Genomic DNA, 13462 nt, shown 5'->3' with positions numbered 1-13462 from the left:
GCTTCCTAGTTCCTGGTGATGTGACCTGAAGCCAGCTCCTTCACCCCTCATCAGGACCTGGAAATTGAGAACATGTTCTTTACCAGGTTGAGATAGACTGGGATCAGGGGAGGATACCCCAGGAAAGAACATCCAGTCCCTTCCAGGACTATCATAAAGGGTCTCAGCTGATACCCTAGGGCAGAGGAAGATAAATGAGGGAAAAGGACAAGAAATATGTTTGTCCTAGGTTTATATGACATAGACACCTTCAGATGGAAGACTCAGAGATCCAGAACAAGCTACTATTTACTTAACTTATTCTGTGTCTGTCTGTCTGTCTGCCTTTTGTCAAAAGACAGCTTTGTGGAGTCAGTTCTCTTTGCTATATATGGATCCCGGGGCTCCAATCCAGGTCATCTGGCTTGGCAGCAGGCATCTTTACCTGCCGAGTCATCTTACCCACTCAAGCCGTTCTTTATTCTCAGGTTGGTGAAGCATAGATGACCATGTGGACTCAGATAAAAGTCCACTTTCAGATGGCAATGGACAGAGTCAATGTGGGACTAATGTCTATCTGCAGGGCGTTGGACCAGCTAGGCCTGTTGGTTTAGATTCTTGTAGGCCTTTCCTAGTATTTCTTTCCTCCTGAGTGTGGGGCAGGGTGTGATTTACTATCAGACAAGGTGTCCAGGAGAGGTTCTAATGGCATTGTTAAAGGGACTATCTGATTCCCATGATCCTCTTAGGAGTAGAGAGAATCTAGCTCTCATAGCTTGTCTTCTGTGGCAAAGGAGAGCAAGAGACAGGATCTGCTCTTGGCCCAGAGCTCATCAATTGGGCTAGGATCTAGCCAGGGCCTCTGAGATTCTCTTATTTCTGCCTTTCCAATGGTTATGAGCACACACCACCACACCTAGCATTTTCACAGGGAATCAAACTCAGGCCTTCCCACTGACAAGGAAAGCACTTTTACAACTAAGCCATCTCCCCTTCAAGATTCCCTTGTCTGATGGGTGTGATGCCCATCCCTGTAACCCTGGCACTCGAGAGAGAGGCTAAGAGAGCATCAATCAGTAGTTTGTGGCTAAGGCTTCTGTTTTGAGGATGTCATTTTCAGACCCCCAATAATACCAACCCAAGTATAGCAGGAAAGAACACTAATATCAAGGTCTGTATACATCATAATCTAGTCTCTTTCATTGTCTGTGTTTATCTCATTTGATTAACTCGGTATTACCTATCTATTCAGATATCTGTAAAGCTGAGTGCTTGCGTGATTCTTTTTAGCCTTATATTCTGTGAAAAGCTACCTCTATAGATTTGTCCTGCTGTCTCTTGGCCTGTTTGCTATTGTGAAAGATGGACTGTGACCCTTATGAAGGGAAAGAGTAGGGTACCTCTGCCCCCTGCACCCCGAGGGCAGAGGAAGGTAGCCAACCTGCCCAGAATCACCAAATGCCAGTTTCTGTGACTACCTCCCAACCTCTATGTCTTAGTTAAGGCTTCTACTGCGATGTTAAAACCTCATGAACAAAAAGCATGTTGTGGAGGTGGGGGGGGGGAGTTTATTTGCTTATACTTCATGTTGTGTTAATCATCAAAGGAAATCAGGACAGGAAATCAAACAGGGCAGGAACCTGGAGGCAGGAGCTGCTGCAGAAACTATGGAGGGTGCTGCTTGCTGGCTTGCTTCCCATGCCTTGTTCATCCCGCTTTTTTATAAACCCCAGGACCACCAGCCTAGGGATGGCACCACCCACCATGGGCTGGGCCCTCCCCCATTGATCACTAGTTGAGAAATTGCCTTACCGCTGGATCTCATGGAGGCATTTCCTCAACTGAGGCTCCTTCCTCTCTGATGACTCTAGCTTGTGTCAAGTCAACACACAAAACCAGCCAGTACACTCTGCCTTCTTCAAGATTAACAAATAGATACGGAAGGGCTCAGTTTTCTAAACTATAGCAGAAAGGGTTGGGCTGAGGACTGAAGCCATGCTCTGCATGCACTAGCTCCTGCCTCTGCTCCTGATTCCAGTGTGTAGTGGAGTGTGGGCTTACATCAACCGGACAAATAACTGCTCCTGGAGGAATTCCACACCCGAGCAGAACAGAGGTGCAGCATCCAATGGATGATTCCAGCTGTGCCTGAAGAGTTGAGGGGTACTGAAAAACCCACGTGGATTTGAGCTGTTTCCTGGCTCTGAACTAGAAAACTTACACCTCTGATTGGCCCTAGAAGCCTAAGGGGGCAGTGAAGAAACCTGAGTGAGAAGACCTTTGGGTATAGGAAACTTGCTGAACCTTTCTGATCAGTGGTAATCTCTTTTCTCTTGCAGCCCCCTCTTTTTAGGTGGGTTTAACAAAGGCCATTGCTTAGTTCCCTGACTTCAAAGCCCTAGCAGCCAAACAGGGAAGGGAGGCCTTGGATTTCCATTCTCAGGGAAGGCAGGAACTGAGGTCCTCTACCCAGCCTGGCCTACCTCTTCTGGTCAACAGTGGATAGAAGGCTCAGGTTTCTCCTTGTTCTCAGAGGAGGCATTAAGGGTAAAGGAATGCAGACTCTGCCTAAAACAGTGTGTTAAGAGGCTTTGCAGAGCAAGTCTGGGGAGAGCCCTCCAACCCCAACCAGCTGCAGCCCAGCCCAGCCCCCAGTGAGGAGGAAGAGAAAGAAAAACCAGTGTGCAGGCTGGAGGTCTTCTTGAATGTGCTTCAAAAGGTAAGGAATTCTGCATGGAGAGGTTTGGGAGGCAGGGCATCTTAATAGCAAGAAAGAGATGGTTGGTTTAGGTGTCCAGGAACAATAGTGGATCGGGTCCCAGAACAAGAACTCTCTCTCACTGGTCAAGGACCCAGACACCGACTGAGCCTATTACCTTCTAGGCTAAAAGCCTTTTTGACTTGGGAGTTTTAATGAAGCTCTTCTGGTAGCCTGCAAAACCCAGGCTCGGCAGGATGTTCCAAACTAGGAAAAGCACAAGAAGAGCCATGGGTCCTACAAAGTCACCCCACCCCAGTGCAGACCCGAGCTACCACAAAGTCATACCTGGGAGAGAGAGTAGACAAGAGCCAGCCAGCGTATTTCACAGAAGGCTTCCAAAAGCAGGCTAGGCACAAGGTGCTCTCCTGCCCGAGACACTCCTTATTCACCACTCATGTTTCTCCTCAACAGTCTTCATGTCTGTCTCTCCATCTTCATTTCAGAGATTCAAGTCAGTTACCAAGGCCATCCATTCCCACTTGCCCAGACAGCCAGGCTCATGGCTATTTATTGCTTACGGAGCCACTTTAATGTTCACGGGACCCTGGGAGAACAATCCATGACACCTGCTGACCTCAGATTTTACACGGTGCATCAGAGGAAGTTCGACCCCATGTTATCACTTTTATGTCTCATCTCTGGAGTGTTTTCCTTCAGGATACACAGCACCAATCTTACCAGACAGTGAGGACAGGAAGGCTCAGCATTTGGCAACTCTGCAAAGTTAAATACCCAGTATAACCCAGAGCTGGGGTTTACATGCAGGTGTGTCCAAGACAGAAGCACTGGGGTTTCCTGCTGTGTCCAGCCAGGGTGGTCAGCAGGAGAGAATCTGCCAGGGACATGGCTCATTTCCAAGGGAGAGCTTGGCAGGCTCCCTGCTACTGCAAGGAGACTGAACCCAGAGAGGGCTTATGCCCAACTCAGAGTCACACAGCATGTAAAACAAGGAGACTGTATGATGGAACTGAGCATCTCATTACTAAGAACCCTGAATTTCCCTGAGCTGATGGGTAGCCTGTCTTCCTAGGAAGATGGGACACAGACTGAAAGCTGTGTCAGACCCAGACTGTATCCAGGGACTGTCATCGGTTTCCCTGTGTTCTCTCTAAAACCCTTGGTTGCACCTATCTTCATGGCCCACACCAGTCACTCTGAAGAACGGAGCCTAGACTCAGGTAGACCCTAGTCATCATCACCAAAGAGGTGTCATATACTTGGGGCAGAAGTTTCCATAACAGTGTTTGTTCATCATCTGTGTGGAATGCCATGTCAGAGATGTGTCAACCATTTGAGACTCGTCCTGGGCTCAGTTGACAGAGTACTTGTCTAGTACTCATAAGGTCCTGGATTTGGATCTTACAACTGAACATGCCAGAAGAGTCCACAGCGCTTGGGAGGTGAAGGCAGGTGTTTGTATCCATTTTTTCATTTTTGTTTTTTGTTTTTCACTTTTCCCCACACATCCCATGAAAAATAAATATCCCAAAGGGAATGGCTCATAAGCAAACTTTCATTGGGACCTTCTGCTTCCTGTCTTTCACCCTTCTCCTCACCCAAGACAAACCAGAGACTCTAGAATTCCTCTTCCTCCAAGATAGGCCTAGAAACCAGACACACACACCCCCCGACACACACATACATACATACAATGCCAGCCCTAAAACTTAAAATGTCACTCCACCTTACCCTGCCTCTCTGGGTAAGCTAAGGAGGCTCTCTCAATGACCTTGTGTAGGAAGCATCTTGCCCCACACCTAGGAGGAAGAAATGCTACAGTTAAGAGGGCAGAGAGAAAAGGAATCCTGGGACAGACCTAGGACCTAGCTGGGTTTCTCCATTTAACCCATCTCCATAGCTCCCTCCAGCTGGTCCAATCACATTCCTGCACGTGTGTGTGCTTGCTCATACAGAAGCTAAACACACAAATGGTTCATCCTGGCTCTGGAGACTTCAATCTGAAGGACCCTGTGTGGTGCCAAACTATGATCAAATACATTTTCTCTGCTTTCCTCCTGTTACGCTGTCTTTTGTTAGGGCTGTTGGTTGTGAGCATTTGTGGTGTGCAAGTAAGAACTTGTCCCCTTTCCATCCCTATACAAGCCTGCCAGGCCTTTTCTGGTCATTAGATTTTAGCACATGGTGCTTCCTTTCCCTGGAGTGTCCTTTCTCCCGACCAGTGAGACAAAATCTTATTCATCCATCAGGACCTGCATCAAAAGCACTTTCCTAGAATATTAATATTCATCTAGCAGACATTGAGGGGGTCTACAGATTGCCTTCAAATAACTGGTCAATGATGTGACAAACAGCCCACCCTCCTGGGAAGCCTTCCCTGGCCCAGGCAGGGTTTTGCTTCCCTCTTTGGGGTGGCTCCCTTGGGTACCACCTAACACTATATGCTGCTCCTGCCTGGTGTGGCTGATCTTTCTCTCTGAACTGAAGGGCAAGGACCAGGACTGACCCACCATGGCATATCCCCTAGCCAAAGCTTGCACCCTTGCGACAGGGCTAGCATGCAGTGCACCGTTCTTTTAGGTTGAATGCTGAGAAAGCTTCCTCAGCTCCCATTCTAGAGCAGCACTTTCTCGGCTGGCCCCATTGTCAAATGTTCTCAGCCAGCCTGTCCCTTCCCCTCTGATGAGCACCTGCAGTTTCTGGGTGAAGAAATGAAGACTAGAAAAGGAGGAGCAGTTGGCCAAGGCCAGACAGCAGGAAAGAGTTGAACTCACATGAAAATCTACAGAGCTGGTGCTTCTCAATGTGGCTGAATCCTGGGCAGCTGTGTTTGGGCAGAGGCAGTCTGAACTTGGGGGAGTCCCCCAAGCCAGACAAGGGTAGGATGAATACAGGTTTATGTCACTTACCTTCAGGACCTAGTGGGAACCTCACAAGATGGGCCTTTGACCCAGCCCCCTCTTAAGCTATCAAGCCAACTCTGACCTCCTGTCAACCTTGGCACAAATTATAGACTAGAAAATAGCTCTGCAAAGGGGAGGGTCTTTCCAAGAGAAACCAAAAGGAGAAGATAGGATTGTTTTTCCCACAAGGTCACATGAGCAGTGGTCTCTGCAAACGTCCTCTCTGACACAGGTGCCACTCTCAGTTTCTCTCAAGAAGACATCAAAGTGGAGCCATCCCCAAGCCTGTGGCTGGAGATCTGGGTCCAAGGCTAGCACACACTTAACTTGGCTAGTGGCCTTGGAAAGTCATCGCTTGTTTTCAACCTCCTGATGTGCATCAAGGTACTGCTGGGAAATTAAGATGGGATAATAGCCTAGGAGCCTGGCCCAGGGCTGCCACCCTATTTATAAACAGAGACTCAATCAGAGTTGAGGTCACCTCGTCCATCTGGAGAAAGTCCCTCTGCCCTTTCCTGAGTCTGGGCTACAGAAAGATTCTCTGGGGCAGAATGCCAATGGGGGAAGCATGCCTCTTGTCTCTCTGCTCTCCAGAGCCTTTTTCCTCCAAGCCAGCGAAGGAGGCTCAGGGTTGAGATAGGTCAATCAGAGAAACTGTGGCCCATTCCTCCACCTCTGAGGGGGCTCACCTCATTCAGGAAGAAAATGGATGAGCTGCAAATGCAAAATATCCTAATTTTTAAAAAGTTGTTTGTGTTTTTCAAAATAGTAAACTAAGCATTGAGTTTCATTGTGGTATTTCCATATATAGTTAGTTTTTGTTGATCTGCCACCCCTTATCACATCATCTCAGCCCCTCCCTTCTTTTTCCCCTCCCCTCCCACAAGTCCTGCAGTCCCCATTCAACTTCCACGTTGCATGTATTCTATTGTCTGTTTCCCTTTCCCTTCCTTAAGACATAGTTCCCTTTTGTCATGTTCTCCTTTCTGTTTCATCATGAACACACACACATACAAACACACACACACATACACACACAATCTAGGGTCTGTCCACAAGAGAAAGTATGCCTTTGTCTTTTTGAGTTTGGATTGCTTTGTTTCCTATAATAATTTAAAGATCTCAACTTTGTATGGCTGTCTGGTAACTCCTGTAAGCCAAGTTGGGCCCAGACTTTCAGGCATCCTCCTGTCCCTGGGTCCTGGGATTGCAGGTGCACACTATCACACCCAGCTTGCAGACACTGACTTCTAAAACATAAAAGTCAGGTGGAGGCTTCACTGCAGGGTTCATCTAGACAGCTTCCTGTGAGTGATGCCCACGGGTTTCCACACAACATCCCAGTGTAACCCCACATGGGAGTCCTACAGGGCACTCAAAGAGGCTTTTTTCCCTCTGTGCTGCGGATTGAACCCAGGGCCTCCAACATAATAAGCCAGTACTCAACCGTTAGCTTCATTCTTAATCCTCTTTTTATTTTGAGACCGAGTCCCACTAAGTTGCCCACACTAAGTTGAGCCTACAATCCCCCTGTACCAGCCTCCTGAGTAAGTGGGACCATAGGCCTGAACCACCAGGTCTGATTCTCAGGAGACATTTTAAGGGGAAAGTTTCTAGTCTACTCTTCTGAAACTGTAGATTCGTAGTCAGAATCTACCTATATCTTTTGGGAGAAATGTCGTTTAAAACTGTTGCCCATGGGAGTTGGAGGTATAGCTCAGTGGCTAAGAGTACTGGCTCCACCCGACTGCTCTTCCGAAGGTCCAGAGTTCAAATCCCAGCAACCACATGGTGGGTCACAACCACCCGAAATGAGATCTGATGCCCTCTTCTGGTGTGTCTGAAGACAGCTACAGTTTACTTACATATAGTAAATAAATAAATCTTTAAAAAAAAAAAAGAGTACTGGCTCCTCTTCTAGAAAGAGCAAGTTTTAGTACCAGTACCCACATGATGGCTTACAACCATCTGTAATTCCATGCCCAGGGTATCTGACTCCCTTCTCTGGCCTCTTCAGGCTCCTGGCACACATGTGGTATACAAACATGCAAGAGACCCATGCTCATAAAATAAAATCTGTTGCCCATTTCATTATACAGTGATTTAACATTTTATTTTGTGATTTAACATTTTAAAATTCTAAGTAGCACTATTATCACATTCTCTTCCATTCTTTGGTTTGTCTTTTCTTTCTTTCTTTCTTTCTTTTTTTTTTTTTTTTTTTTACAGTGACTTGCCAGAAGTAGGTGTTTTTGATTTTGATAAAGTTCAGTTTATAAAGCTTTACCTTTGTTGCCGATGGGATCTGAAATATTTCAGGCTGGTCTTGAACTCACCGTATAGCCAAGGATGACCCCGAGTTTCTGATCATCCTGTGTCCACTTCCCCATGCTGGGATTGCATAAGAGTATAACCACATTTTGTTTGTAGAATGCTGGGGATTGAACACAGGGCTTCATGAACACTAGGTGTCTTAGTTTTATTGCTGTGAAGAGACACCATGACCAAGGCAATTCTTACAAAAGAAAGCATTTAATTGGGGGCTTGATTACACTTTCAGGGGCTCAGTCCATTATCATCATGGTGGGGAGCATGTTGGCGTGCAGGCAAGTGCTGGAGCAGTAGCTGAGAACTGCATCCTGGTCCATAGGCAGAGAAAGACAGACTCCGGCTTGGCATGGACTTTTGAGATCTCAAAGCCCACCCTCCAATGATGCACTTACTCCAACAAGGCCACACCCACTCCAATAAGGCCACATCTTCTGATCCTTCTAATCCTTTCAAATAGTTTTACTCCCTGGTGACTAAGCATTCAAATCTATAAGTTTATAGGGGCCATTCTTATTCAACCCACCACACTACGCAAACACCCCACCAACTGAGACACCTGCAGTCCCAAGTTTTGTCTTTATGGTTTATGTCATTTGCATTATATCTGAGGAAGCTTTATCAAGAACACAAAGATAGTTTTCCTACATTATTTCCTGGAACTTTATATTTGAACCTATAGTCAATCTTCAGTTAACTTCTGAATGATGTGAAAGTTAAACTTCTTTGGAGATTTGGATATCAATTATAGTTTATAATGGGTTTGTATCAGGATTATTTCTGTCTTTTGTTTGTGTCTACTACCCTGGACCTCTTTGTCAAATATATGACCACAAATATATGCCTTAGCCTATTCCTGAACACTATTCTGTTTCATGTATGCAGGGGTCCAGTCGCCACACTTCCTTGTTCATAACAGCCTCGAATGAGTCCTGAAAATGTTAGCATGAGTACCCCAGATTCACCCTTGTCACATTTTATTTTGCCTGTTCCAGAGGCTTGTCATTTCCATATGTAATTGGGGATGAGCTTGTCAATATTGACCAAGAGAAGCTTGCCAGGGTTTTGAGTAGAACTGTACTGACTATAAATTAATTGAAGATCTGAGACAACTCTTTAGAACTGGTAATACTTTGTTAGGGCAATGAGATCTCATGAACACACTGTATCTTTCCACTCATTTAGATCATTTTCAAGGCAATTCCAGGGAGACCTAAATGAATGGACTTGCCATGGAAATGATCTTTAGTTTTCAATGCATACATAGTATTTTATTAGATTTGCTCTCTAATTTGTGTTTTTGATGCTATCATAAATGGTACTGATTTTTAATTTTATTTTTACTTGTGTTGTTTTTACACATAAATGAAATTGAGTTTTGCATATCAGTCCTACCGTCTTCCTCATCTGTATTTTTTTCTCTTCAGTAATTTTTTTGGGGAGACTTTCTTTACATAGATAACCATGCTCTTGACAAATGCAAGTTACTTACTTACCATTCTCCAAGCTATCTCAGTTCTTCCTTACTTGTCTCATTGTCCTAGCTTAGACACACAATGCCACGTAGAGGAGGTCGCAGCGAGATCCCGATGTTGCTCTGATCCTCAGGGAGAAAATGTTCAGTCCTTCACTGTCAGGGTTGTTGCCAGTTGTCTTTACAAGATTAATTAATTAATTAGTTTGTTTGCTTGATTTTATGTGTATAAGTGTTTTGCATGTATGTACATATGTATACCCACCTGTGCATGTTTGGTGCCCAACGAGGCCAGAAGAGGGCATTGAATCCCCTAGAAGTGGAGTTATAGATGGTTATAGCCACACATGGTGACTCACTGAGAACTGAACCTGGATCATCTGGAAGAGCAGCCAGTGCCCTTAAGTACTGAGCCATGTCTCCAGCCCCTCATAATTTCTTTTTCATTGTTTGAATCAGTGGATTTCCAATGCTATCGAATGCCATGTCTACATCTATTAAATTGGCCTTTTGCTTTCTCTGGTGTTGATGTGGTAAGGTGCGTTGATCTCCCGCCCTCAGTTCTTCCCCTACATTCTTGTTTTATTTCATTTTTAGTGTGTGTAGGTGTTTATGCTTGACAAGGTAAATGCTTTAGGTAGCCTGGAAATCAATATGTAGCCCAGGCTGGCCTCAAACTCACTGAGATCTGCCTGCCTCTGCCTCCTGAGTGCTGGGGTTAAAGATGTTCATCACCAACCTGCTCTCAACATTGAGTTTTGAATGCTAGGCCTACCTTTCATTCTTGTCATGAACTCATTTGGTCTCAATATATTCTCCTTTTATTATGTTGCTAGATTTGGTTTGCTAATATTTTGTTAAATATTGTTGTATTTGTGTTCATGAGTGATATAGGCTTACCGGTTTTACTTTTTCCTGAGGCAGGGTTTCTCTGTATAGCCCTGACTGTCCTAGAACTTACTCTGTAGACCAGGCTGGCCTAGAACTCAGAGATCTTCCTGCCTCTGTCTCCTGAGTACTGGAATTAAAGGCATGCACTTCTTCTATCCGGACTAGGCCTACATTTTTTTATATTTCAGTATCAAGGAAGTTTCAGTATCAAGGAAGTTGAGAGCTATGCTATCTTTGTCTATGCTGTGGACATACCTTTACCTGCTAAACTATCTCACCACACCCAAAGATTAATTTTGTTGTTTGGTTTTTTTTTTTTTTTTTTTTTTGAGACAGGGTTTCTCTGTGTAGCCTTGGCTGTCCTAGAACTCACTTTGTAGACCAGGCTGGCTTCGAACTCAGAAATCCGCCTGCCTCTTCCTCCCAAGTGCTGGGATTAAAGGTGTGCGCCACCACGCCCAGCTTAATTTTTAATATGTATGGTAAGTATATGAATATTTGTCATAAATTTTCTGTGCTTTCCTTAATGTTTAAAATATTTAAATGTAAAGAAAAGCAATGTTAGGGGAGAGGGGAGGCTCCTTTTCTTTATGTCAAGTGTCACCTTCCACTCATGCTTTTGATGCTGGATTCTGGGGAAACGTGGCTCAGCTTGGTTATTTAGCCAGGCTATCATCTCCGATGCTCTTCATGACACCTGTCATGACATGACACCCTTACGTGTGTGGCTATTGTCTCTCTCCCCTTTGGAAAGCAAGCCCCTTGAAGCAAGGGACTATATTTCTAATCTTAGAGCAACAGGTGATACCCATTTATGAAGTGAATATATGCAGAGGGTCCTTCCCCTGCCCACCTGTGTCAGGAGGACAGAACCACTGACTTCTGCCCCCTTTCCTGGAAGTGAGGATGCAATGGAGCTGATGAAACTGGAGGCAAACTCTTCCTTCCTCAAAGCTTCAGATTCACAGTCTAGAACCCTGTTTCTGTGCATGTGTGAGTGTGTGTACATGAGAGAGAGAGAGAGAGAGAGAGGCACAGACAGACAGACAGACAAAAGGCTGGAGGCTGTCCTCAAGTATCCCTTCCTTCTATTCCACTGCCTGCCCATGCAGGAAGCTGGTGAAGAGAACCCAGAGAAACCCCAACAAATACAGTGCCCTTCCTCAGCCTCTCTACAGCCTCTACCAGAGCCCTGGAGCTCATCTCTTCCCGCAGGTGTGGGTACCAGGTTACCAGAACCCTTCAGAAGCTTCGTTCCCACTTCTTGGCTGCATGGAGACACTCTGGCTCCACAAGCCCACGCAGAAGCCGGAATTCACATAATTATAGATAATCATAGATGGTGGAGAGCTTCCAGAGTCCCAAACCCTGATGATACACTCACCTGCCAATCAGCTGAGGGCCAACAAGGCTGTAATTAAGTCTGGCGCCAGTAGTTGGGAGATCCTAGGAACAGAATAAGGACAGAACTGTCACCAGGTCTAGTTGGTTAGGTTTGGGCTCTAATGTTGTTCTCCAAACCTTCATTCTCTTATCTGTCATATGGATTATAAACTCACAACACCAAGTATATAGGGAAGAAAGACAAGGGCTTTGGGTGAGACGGGGCTGATCTTGGGAAGACAGGCCTGAATGGTCCCTAGACAGGTTCAATGAAACCCACAAAGGCTGATTTAGCAAAAGGTCATCCTAAGGGTAGGGCCATGGCTCAGTTGATAAAATGTTTCATAAGGACCAGAGATTGGATTCCCAGAGTGCACATAGGCTAGATATAATTGCCCAAGTCTGTAATCCCAGCATCCCTTAGTGAGATGGGAGGAAAAGACAGGAGAATTCTTAGGTGTTCCATGCTAGCTACCCTGTGATACACAGTGGTGAACAGCAAGAGACCCTTGTCTCAAACACAGTAGAAGGTGAGTTCTGACACCTGAAGTTGTCTTCTGACTTCCATACATACATCATGGCACACATGCATGTGCCTGCGTGCGTGAGTGCATGCGTGTGTGTGTGTGTGCGCACACACACACAGAAGCAAAAAGGGTAGTTCTCCAAAAGCTCACTGAAGGACCCTGACCCACATGAAAAACAGGCCAAAAGCTTTTTGCTAGAAGCTTGCTAAAGAGTCAGACTTAATTTATTATATGTTCCTGCTTCTTTCTTCTGACTTGAATCTTCCAATAGATTTTTTTTTTTTTTTAGCTCCAAGCATTTGGAAGATTGTCTACCTTGTCCAAATCTAGAGGCCAGGAGCATAGACTTTTAATAAATAGAAGTCTCTGGCTTCTCTGGCTTTGCATTGTATCTAATGGGAAATTTGTCTTTTAGATGGATTATCTGAACAACCTGGGGTGGGGGGTGGAATCATTTTCTCTGTTTTATTTTATTTTTTTATTAGATATTTTCTTCATTTACATTTCAAATGCTATCCCAAAAGTCCCCTATACCCTCCCCCGCCCAGCTCCCCTACCCACTCACCCCCATTTCTTGGCCCTGGCTTTCCCCTGTACTGGGCATATAAAGTTTGCTAGACCAAGGGGCCTCTCTTCCCAATGATGGCCGACTAGGCCATCTTCTGCTACATATGCAGCTAGAGACATGAGTTCTGGGGGTACTGATTAGTTCATATTGTTGTTCCACCTATAGGGTTGCAGACCCCTTCAGCTCCTTGGGTACTTTCTCTAGTTCCTCCATTGGGGGTCCTGTGTTCCATCCTATAGATGACTGTGAGCATCCACTTCTGTATTTGCCAGGCACTGGCAAAGCCTTAGAGGCAACAACTATATCAGGGTCCTTTCAGCAAAATCTTGCTGGCGTATGCAATAGTGTCTGCATTTGGTGGCTGATTATGGGATGGACCCCCGGGTAGGGCAGACTCTGGATGGTCCATCCTTTTGTCTTAGCTCCAAACTTTGTCTCTGCAACTCCTTCCATGGATATTTTATTCCCTATTCTAGGGAGGAATGACGTATCCACTTGTTGGTCTTCCTTCTTGATTTTCTTGTGTTTTAGAAGTTGTATCTTGGGTATTCTAGGTTTCTGGGCTAATATCCACTTATCAGTGAGTGCATATCAAGTGACTTCTTTTGTGATTGGGTTACCTCACTCAGGATGATATCCTCCAGATACATCCATTTGCCCAAGAATTTCATGAATTCATTGTTTTTAATA

The sequence above is a fragment of the Mus caroli genome, chromosome 2 (assembly GCF_900094665.2).
Source record: "Mus caroli chromosome 2, CAROLI_EIJ_v1.1, whole genome shotgun sequence".
NCBI classification, from domain to species: Eukaryota; Metazoa; Chordata; class Mammalia; order Rodentia; family Muridae; genus Mus; species Mus caroli.
Note: the sequence above shows the minus strand (reverse complement) of the source record.